Here is an 11,025-nt window from a genome sequence, read left to right on the forward strand (position 1 = left end):
CACACCTCAGAGACTGGCCCACATCCCAAAGAACAAAAGCACCTGATGCTGGCGCGGATGTGGTGAGAAAGGAACACTGTTTCACACTGTTGGTGGGAATGTCGACTGGTTCAGCCTTTCTGGAAAACAGTATGGACGATTCTCAAAAAATTAGAAATTGAGCTCCAATTTGACCCAGCAATACCACTCCTGGGAATATATCCCAGAGAGGCAAAAATGTATAGTCGAAGTGATATTTGCACTTGTTTGTTCATTGCAGCACTCTTTACAATAGCCAGAACCTGGAAGAAATCTGAATGCCCAAGAACAGATGACTGGTTAAAGAAACTTTGGTACAGCTACAAAATGGAGTACTATGTAGCTGTTAGAAAATATGAAGTCATGAAATTTATATACAAGTGGTACAACATGGAAAGTATCATGCTAAGCGAAATGAGTCAGAAAGAGAGGGATAGACATAGAAAGATTGCATCCATCTGGGGAATACAAAGAAACAAAATATGAGATTAATACCCAAGAATAGCTGAGATCAACACCAGGATGATTACTCCATAGCTTAGAGGCCAGCCAGGAATTCTAGGGGAAAGGACAGCTCAGATAGAGAAGGGAGCACCAAATAAAGGGTGTTTGGAGGATCCTCCCAGGAGGGGAGATGCGTGTTGAAAGTAGACTATGGACTGAACATGTTTGCCACTCAAAGCCTCTTTTGCATACCACAACACTCAAAAGGAGAGAGAGAACACAAGGGATTGCCCTTCCACAGAGGCATGGTGAGATGGGAGGGATGGTAGTGGGAGGGATATTATCCATGGTGGTGGAAAACGGGCACTGGTGGAGGGATGGGTATTTGATCATTGTATAATAGAAACCCAAGCACAAAAAATTGTAAATCTACAACTGTACCTCATGCTGTTTCACTAAAAATAAAAAAAATAAAAAAAAAGAAAAAGAAGAGCAGACCATGGTTGAGAGGTTAGCCAATTGAAGAGCACGGCTGCGAGTATGAACAGGTCGCTGACAACCAGTATTGGGTTACTTGGACATTAATCAGTGGTGTAACGAAAGCTTGCCTGGAGTGGAGAGTCAGATGAATTCCAGATTCGAAGTGAATGAATGGAACATTCTGTAGTGGACATTCAAATGATTTCTGAATTCTGGGTTGTGTGGACAAGAAAATGAACAGCTAACCAGTGTGCAGAGGAATGTTAGTTGTACATCACGGTTGCGAGTGTGAACAGGCCGCTGAAAACCAAAATTGTGTTACTTGGTCATTCCCCAGTGGTGTAAGAAAACCTGCCTACAGTGGAGAGTCAGATGAATTCCAGATTCGCAGTGAATGAATGGAACATTCTGTAGTTGAGAGTCCAATGATTTCTGGTGTCTGTGTTGTGTGGATAGTAAATTGAAGAACTGACCAGTGTTGATTCGATAGCCAGTGAACGGCACGGCTGTGAGTGTGAAAAGCCCGCTGAAAACCAGCAATGCTGGTTGGACATTCACCAGTGGTGTAACGAAAGCCTGCCTGTAGTGCAGATTTAGATAAATTCCAGATTTGCAGTGAATGAAAGGAACATTCTGTAGTGGAGATTCCAATGATTTCTGAAGCCTGGGTTGTGTGGAGAGGAAAATGAGGAGCTGACCAGGGTTGAGTGGATAGCCAACTGAACAGCACGGCTGCGAGTCCTAACAGGTCAATGAAAATCAGCATTGGGTTACTTGGACATTCACCAGTGGTGTAACGAAAGCGTGTCTGGAGTGGAGATTCAGATGAATTCCAGATTCGCAGTCAATGAGTGGGGCATTTTGTAGTGGAAAATCCAATGAAGGGTGGGTACCAATGATTTCTGAAGGCTGGTTTTTGTGGAGAGAGAAATAAAGAGCTGACCAGAATTGAGGCGATAGCCAATAGAACAGCACGGTAGCGAATATGAACAGGACACTGAAAACCAGCATTGGGTTACTGGACATTCAGCAGTGTTGTAACGAAAACCTGCCTGGAGTGGAGATTCAGATGAATACCAGATTCGCAGTGAATAAATGGAACTTTCTGTAATGGAGATTCCAATGGTTTCTGAAGTCTGGTTTGTTTGGACAGGACAATGAAGAGCTGACCAGTGTTGAGTGGATAGCCAGTGAACAGCACGGCGAGTGTGAACAGGCCGCTGAAAACCACCATTGAGTTACTTGGACATTCACCAGTGGTGTAACGAAAACCTGCCAGGAGTGGAGAGTCAGATGAATTACAGATTCGCAGTGAATGTATGGAACATTCTGTAGTTGAGAGTCCCATGATTTTTGTAGTCTGTGTTGTGTGGACAGGGAAAGGAAGAGCTGCCCATGGTTGAGTGGACAGCCAACTGAACAGCACTGCTGTGAGTCTGAACAGGCCACTGAAAACCTGCATTGGCTTACTTGGACATTTACCAGTGGTGTAACGAAAACCTGCCTGGAGTGGAGTGTCAGATGAATTCCAGATTTGCAGTGAATGTATGGAACTTTCTGTAGTGGAGAGTCCAATATTTTCTGAAGCCTGGGTTGTGTGGACAAAAAATGAAGACCTGAACAGGTTGGAGTGGATAGCCAGCATTGGGTTAATTGGACATTCACCAGTGGTGTAACGAAAGCCTGCCTGGAGTGGAGATTCAGATGAATTCCAGATTCTCGTAGAATAAATGTAATATTCTGTAGTAGAGATTCCAATGCTTTCTGAAGTCTGGAGATTGTGGAGAGGAAAATGAAGAGCTGAGCAGTGTGGAGTGGAATGACAGTTGAACAGCACCGCTTTGAGTGTGAACAGCCCGCTGAAAACCAGCATTCGGTTACTTGGTCATTCAACAGTGGTGAAATGAAAGCCTGCCTGGAATGGAGATTCAGATGAATTCCAGATTCGTAGTGAATGAACGGAAGATCCTTCAGTGGAGATTCCAATGATATCTGATGTCTGGGTTCTGTTGAAAGGAAAATTATGAGCTACCAAGTGTGTAGTGGATAGCCAGGGAACAGCACAGCCGCAAGTATAAACAGGCCGCTGAAAACCAGCATTGTGTTACTTGGACATTCACCAGTGGTGTAACGAAAGCCTGCCTGGAGTGAAGATTCAGATGAATTTTAGATTCGAAGTGAATGAATTGAACATTCTGTAGTGGAGATTCCAATGATATCTGAACTCTGGGTTGTGTGGACAGGAAATGGAAGAGCTGATCAGTGTTGAGTGGATAGCCAATTGAACAACTCTGCTGCAAGTGTGAACAGGCCGCTGAAAACCAGCATTGGGTTACTTGGATATTCACCAGTGGTGTAATGAAAACCTGCCTGGAGTTGAGAGTCAGATGAATTCCAGATTCGCAGTGAATGCATGGAACAATCCGGAGTAGAGATTCCAAAGATGGCTGGGTTCAAATGATTTCTGATAGCTGGGTTTTGTGTACAGAAAACAGAAGAGCTGACCATAATTGAGTGGATAGCCAATTTAACAGCACGGCTGCGAGTATGAATAGGCACCTGAAAACCAGCAATGCGTTACTTGGACATTCACCAGTGGTGTAATGGAAGTCTGCCGGGAGTGTCGATTCAGATGAATTCTATGTTCGCCATGAATAAATGGAACATTCTGTAGTGGAGAGTCCAATGATTTCTGAATTCTGGGTTGTGTGGACAGGAAAAGGAAGAGCTGACCAGGTTGGAGTCGATAGCCAGTGAATAGCCCGGATGCGAGTGTGAAAAGGCTGCTGAAAACCAGCACTGGGTTACTTGCACATTCACCAGTGGTGTAAGGAAAGCTTGCCTAGAGTGTAGATTCAGATGAATTCCAGATTCGAAGAGAATTAATGGAATATTCTGTAGTGGAGAGTCCAATAATTGCCGAAGGCTGGATTGTGTAGACAGGAAAATGAAGACCTGAGCAGTGTTGAGTGGATAGCCAGTGAACATCGCTGCTGTGAGTGAGCACAGAGCGCTGAAGACCAACATTGTGTTACTTGGACATTCATAAGTGGTGTAACAAAAGCCTCCCGGCAGTGGAGACTCAAATGAATTCCAGATTCGCCGTGAATGAATGGAACATTCTGTAGGGCAGATTCTAATGACTTCTGGATTCAGGATTGTGTGGACAGAAAAATGAAGAGCTGACCAGGGTTGAGTGGATAGCCAGTGAACAGAACGGTTGTGGAGTGTGAACAGGCCGCTGATAACCAGCATTGGGTTATTGGGCATTCACCTGTTGTGTGATGAAAGCCTGCCGGCAGTGGAGATTCAGATGAATTCCAGATTAGCAGTGATTGAATGGAAAATTCTGTAGTGCAGATTCCAATGTTTTCTGAACGCTGGGCTTTGAGGACGTGAAAATGAAGAGCTGATCAGAGTTGAGTCGATAGCCAATTGATGAGCACGACTGCAACTGTGAAAAGGCCTCAGAAAACCAGGATTGTGTAACTTGAAATCCACCAGTGGTGTAAGAAAACATGCCTGGAGCGGAGAGTGAGATGAATTCCAGATTGGCAGTGAATGAATGGAACATTCTGTAGTGGAGATTCCAATGATTTCTGAAGTCCGGGATGTGTGGACAAGAAAATGAAAAGATGAGCAGGGTGCACTGGAATGCCAGTGGACATCACGGATGCGAGTGTGAACAGGCCACTGAAAACCAGCATTGTGTTACTTGGTCGTTCCACAGTGGTGTAAAGAAAGCCTGGCTGGAGTAGAGATTGAGATGAATTCCAGATTCGCAGTGAATGAATGGAACATTCTGCAGGGCAGATTCAAATGATTTCTGATGTCTGGGTTGTGTGGACAGGAAAATGAAGACATGACCAGGTTGGAGTTGATAGCCAGTGAACAGCACGGATGCGAGGGAGAAAAGTGCGCGGAAAACCAGCATTGGTTCACGTGGACATTACCAGTGTTGTAACGAAAGCCTGCTTGGAGTCGAGAATCAGATAAATTCCAGATTCGCAGTTAATGAATGGAACATTCTGTAGTGGAGATTTCAATGAAGGCTGGTTTCCAATGATTTCTGAAGTCCGGTTTGTGTGGAGAGAAAAATGAAAAGCTGACCAGAGTTGAGTCGATAGCCAATTGAACAGCATGGCAGCGAGTATGAGCAGGCCACTGAAGACCAGCATTGAGTTACTTGGATATTCAGCAGTGGTGTAAAGAAAACCTGCCTGGAGTGGAGATTCAGATAAATTCCAGACGCGCAGTGAATGAACAGAACATTCTGCAGTGGAGATTCCAATGATGTGTGCTTTCTGGGTTCTGTGGATAGGAAAATGAAGAGCTGACTAGGGTAGAGTGGATAGCCAGTGAACAGCAAAGCAGCGAGTGTCAACAGGCCGCTAAAAACCATCATTGTGTTACTTGGACATTCACCAGTGGTGTAAAGAATGCCTGCCAGCAGTGGAGATTCAGATGAATTCCAGAATCGCAATAAATGCATGGAACATTCTGTAATTGATATTCCAATGATTTCTAAAGCCTGGGTTGTGTGAACAGGAAAATGAAGAGCTGACCGCGGTTGAGTGGATAGCCAATTGAACTGCAAGGCTGCAAGTGTGAACAGGCCACTGAAAGCCAGCATTGAGTTACTTGGATATTCACAAGTGGTGTAATGAAAACTTGCCTGGAGTGGAGATTCAGATGAATTCCAGATTCCCAGAGATTGAATGGAGCATTCTGTAGTGGAGATTCCATTGATTTCTGTAGGGTGGATTTTGTGGACAGGAAAATGCAGAGCTGAACAGTGTTGAGTGGTTAGCCAATCAATAGCACGGCTGTGAGTGTGAACAGACCGCTGAAAAACAGCTTTGCATTAGTTGGACATTCAACAGTGTTGTAAGGAAAGCCTGCCTGATTTGCATATTCAGATGAATTCCAGATTCACAGTGAATGAACAGAACATTCTGCAGTGGAGATTCCAAAGATGTCTGATGTCTGGTTTCTGTGGACAGGAAAATGAAGAGCTAACCAGGGTGGAGTGGATAGCCAGTGAATAGCACGCTGCGAGTGTAAACAGGCCGCTGAAAACCAGGATTGGGTTACTTGGACATTCACCAGTGGTATAACGAAAGCCTGCATGGAGTGCAGATTCAGATGAATTCCAGATGTGCAGTGAAAGAATGGAGAATTCTGTAGTGGAAATACTGATGATTTCTAAAGTCAGGATTGAGTGTACTGGAAAATGAAGAGCTGACCAGGCTTGAGTGGATAGCCAATTGAACAGCACGGCTGCAATTATGAACAGTCCGCTGAAAACCAGCATTGGGTTATTTGGATATTCACCAGTGGTGTAACAAAAACCTGCCTGGAGTGGAGAGTTAGATGAATTCCAGATTCGCCATGAATGAATGATACATTCTGTAGTGGTGATTCCAATAACTTCTGAAGACCGGGTTGTGTGAACAGGAAAAAGAAGAGCTGACCAGGGTTGAGTGGATCGCCAGTTGAACACCACAGCTCTGAGAGTGAATAGGCCGCTGAAAACCAGCATTGGGTTACTTGGACATTCAGCACTGGTGTAACGAAAACCTGCCTGCAGTGGAGATTCATATGAATTCCAGATTCGCAGTGAATGAACGGAACATTCTTCAGTGGAGATTCCAATGATGTCTGATGTCTGTGTTCTGTGATCAGTAAAATGAAATGCTGACCAAGGTCGAGTGGATAGCCAGTGAAAAGCACGGCTGTGAGTCTGAAAACCAGGCCGCTGAAAACCAGCATTGTGTTATTGAACATTCACCAGTGGTGTAACGAAAGCCTGCCTGGATTACAGATTCAGATGAATTCCAGATGTGCAGTGAATGAATGGAGCATTCTGTAATGGAAATACCAATGATTTCTAAAGTCAGGATTGTGTGTACAGGAAAATGAAGAGCTGACCAGGCTTGAGTGGATAGCCAATTGAACAGCACGGCTGAAATTATGAACAGTCCGCTGAAAACCAGCATTGGGTTATTTGGACATTCACCAGAGGTGTAACAAAAACCTGCCTGGAGTGGAGAGTTAGAGTAATTCCAGATTCACCGTGAATGAACGACACATTCTGTAGTGGAGATTCCAATGACTTCTGAAGGCTGCGTTGTGTGGACAGGAAAATGACGAGCTGACCAGGGTTGAGTGAATCGCCAATTGAACACCACAGATCTGAAAGTGAATAGGCCGCTGAAAACCAGCATTGGATTACTTGGACATTCAGCACTGGTCTAACGAAAACCTGCCTGCAGTGGAGATTCAGATGAATTCCAGATTCGCAGTGAATGAACGGAAAATTCTGTAGTGGAGATTCCATTGATTTCTGAAAGGTGGATTTTGTGGACAGGAAAATGAAGAGCTGACCAGTGTTAGTGGTTAGCCAGTCAATAGCACGGCTGTGAGTGTGAACAGACCGCTGAAAAACAGCTTTGCGTTAGTTGGACATTCAACAGTGGTGTAAGGAAAGCCTGCCTAATTTGGATATTCAAATGAATTCCAGAATTGCAGTTGAATGAACGGAACATTCTGCAGTGGAGATTCTAAAGATGTCTGATTTCTGATTTCTGTGGACAGAAAAATGTAGAGCTAACCAGGGTGGAGTGGATAGCCAGTGAATAGCACGCTGCGAGTGTAAACAGGCCACTGAAAACCAGGATTGGGTTACTTGGACATTCACCAGTGGTGTAACGAAAGCCTGCCTGGAGTGCAGATTCAGATGAATTCCAGATGCGCAGTGAATGAATGGAGCATTCTGTAGTGGAAATACCGATGATTTCTAAAGTCAGGATTGTGTGTACAGGAAAAGGAAGAGCTGACCAGGCTTGAGTGGATAGCCAATTGAACAGCACAGCTGCAATTATGAACAGTCCGCTGAAAACCTGCATTCGGTTATTTGGATATTCACCAGTGGTGTAGCAAAAACCTACATGGAGTGGAGAGTTCGATGAATATCAGATTCGCCGTGAATGAATGATACCTTCTGTAGTGGAGATTCCAATGACTTCTGAAGGCTGGGTTGTGTGGACAGAAAAATGAAGAGCTGACCAGGGTTGAGTGGATCGCCAATTGAACACCACAGCTCTGAGAGTGAATAGGCCGCTGAAATCCAGCATTGGATTACTTGGACATTCAGCATTGGTGTAACGAAAACCTGCCTGCAGTGGAGATTCAGATGAATTCCAGATTCGCAGTGAATGAACGGAACATTTTTCAGTGGAGATTCCAATGATGTTTGATGTTTGTGTTCTGTGATCAGTAAAATGAAGAGCTGACCAAGGTCGAGTGGATAGCCAGTGAAAAGCACGGCTGCGAGTCTGAACAGGCTGTGAAAACCAGCATTGTGTTATTGAACATTCACCACTGGTGTAACGAAAGCCTGACTGGATTACAGATTCAGATGAATTCCAGATTCGCACTGAATGAATGGAACATTCTGTAGTGGAGATTCCAATGATTTGTGAAGGCTGGGTTGTTTGGACAGGAAAATGAAGAGCTGACCATTGTGGAGTGGATATCCAGTGAACAGCAGGGCTGCGAGCATGAAAAGGCCATTCTAAATTAGCAATTGTGTTACTTTGATATTCACCAGTGGTGTAACCAAATGCTGCCTGCAGTGGAGAGTCAGATGAATTCCAGATTCGCAGTGAATGAATTGAACATTCTGTAGTGCACAATCCAATGATTTCTGAAGTATGGATTGTGAGGACAGGAAAATGTAGAGCTGACCATGGTGGAGTGCATAACCAGTGAACAGCAGTGCTCCGAGTGTGAACAGGCCGCTGAAAACTAGCATTGGGTTACTTGGACATTCACCAGTGGTGTAACGAAAGTCTGCCTAGAGGGCAGATTCAGATGAATTTCAGATTCCCAGTGAATGAATGGATCATTCTATAGTGGAGATTCCAATGTTTTCTATACTTAGGATTGTGTGCACAATAAAATGAAGAGCTTAACACGGTTGAGTGGATAGCCAATTAAACAACACGTCTGCGAGTGTGAACAGGCTGCTGAAAACCATCATTGTGTTACTTGGACATTCACCAGTGGTGTAACGAAGGACTGCCAGGAGTGGAAATTCAGATCAATTCCAGATTCTCAGTTAATGAATGGAACAACATGTAGTGGAGATTCCAATGATTTGTGAAGACTGGGTTGTTTGGACAGAAAATTAAAAAGCTGACCATTGTGGAGTGGATATCCAGTGAACAGCATGGCTGCGAGTGTGAACAGGGTACTGAAAATTAGCATTGGGTTACTTTGATATTCACCAGTGTTGTAACAAATCCTGCCTGCAGTGGAGAGTCAGATGAATTCCAGATTCACAGTGAATGAATGGAACATTCTGTAGTGGAGATCCCAATGATAACTGAAGGCTGTGTTGAGTGCACAGGAAAATGAAGAGCTGACTAGGGTTGAGTGGATAGCCAGTGAACAGCATGGTTGTGAGTGTGAACAGGCTGCTGAAAACTAGCATTGGGTTACTTGGACATTCACCAGTGGTGTAACGAAAGCCTGCCTAGAGTGCGGATTCAGATGAATTCCAGATTCCCAGTGAATGAATGGAACATTCTGTAGTGGAGATACCAATGATTTCTTTACTTAGGATTGTGTGCACAAGAAAATGAAGAGCTTAACACGATTGAGTGGATAGCCAATTGAACAGCACGGCTGCGAGTGTGAACAGGCCGGAGAAAACTAGCATTGTTTTACTTGGACATTCACCAGTGGTGTAACGAAAACCCGCCTGCGAGTGTAAATGAAGGAACATTCGGTTGTGGAGATTCTAATGACGGCTGGGTTCCAATGATTTCTGAAGGCTCTGTTTGTGGATAGAGAAAAAGAAGAGATGACGAGAATTGAGTCGATAGCCAATTGAACAGCACGGCTGCGAATATGAACAGGCCCCTGAAAACCAGCATTGGTTACTTGGACATTCACCAGTGGTGTAACGAAAACCCGCCTGTAGTGGAGATTCAAATGAATTCCAGATTTGCAGTGAATGAATGGTACAGTCTGTAGTGGAGAGTCCAATGATTTCTTAATTCTGGGTATTGTGGACAGGAAAAGGAAGAGCTGACCAGGTAGAATTCGATAGCCAGTGAAAAGCACGGCTGCGATTGTGAACAGGCTGCTGAAAGCAAGCATTGTGTTAATTGGACATTCACCATTGTTGGACTGAAAGCATACTGGCAGTGGATATTCAGATGATTTCCAGATTCGTAGTGAATGAATGCAACAATCTGTAGTGGAGATTCCAAAGATTTCTGAAGGCTGGGTTTTGTGACAGGAAATTGAAGAGCTGACCAGGGTTGAGTGGATAGCCAACTGAACATCACGGCTGCAAGTGTGAACAGGCCGCTGAAAACCAGCATTGGGTTACTTTGACATTCATCAGTGGTGTAATCAAATCCTGACTGCAGTGGATCGTCAGATGAATTCCAGATTTGCATTGAATGAATGGAAAAAATCTATAGTGGAGATTGCAATGATTTGTGACGGCTGGGATGTTTGGACAGGAAAATGTAGAGCTGACCACTGTGGAGTGTATAGCCAGTGAACATCACGGCTGCGAGTGTGAACAGGCCGCTGAAAACCAGCATTGGGTTACTTTGACATTCACCAGTGGTGTAAACAAATCCTGCCTGCAGTGGAGAGTCAGATGAATTCCAGATTCGCAGTGAATGAATTGAACATTCTGTAGTGGAGAGTCCAATGATTTCTGAAGTATGGGATGTGTGGACAGGAAAATGAAGAGCTAACCAGGGTGAAGTGGATAGCCAGTGAATAGCATGCCGCGAGTGTAAACGGGTCGCTGAAAACCAGGATTGGGTTACATGGACATTCACCAATGGTGTAAGGAAAGCCTGCCTGGAGTGCAGATTCAGATGAATTCCAGATGCGCAGTGAATGAATGGAGCATTCTGTAGTGGAAATACCGATGATTTCTAAAGTCAGGATTGTGTGTACAGGAAAATGAAGAGCTGACCAGGCTTGAGTGTATAGCACATTGAACAGTACGGCTGAAATATGAACAGTCCGCTGAAAACCAGCATTGGGTTA

The sequence above is a fragment of the Sorex fumeus genome, unplaced genomic scaffold (assembly GCF_029834395.1).
Source record: "Sorex fumeus unplaced genomic scaffold, SorFum_2.1 ptg000043l, whole genome shotgun sequence".
Lineage (NCBI taxonomy): Eukaryota > Metazoa > Chordata > Mammalia > Eulipotyphla > Soricidae > Sorex > Sorex fumeus.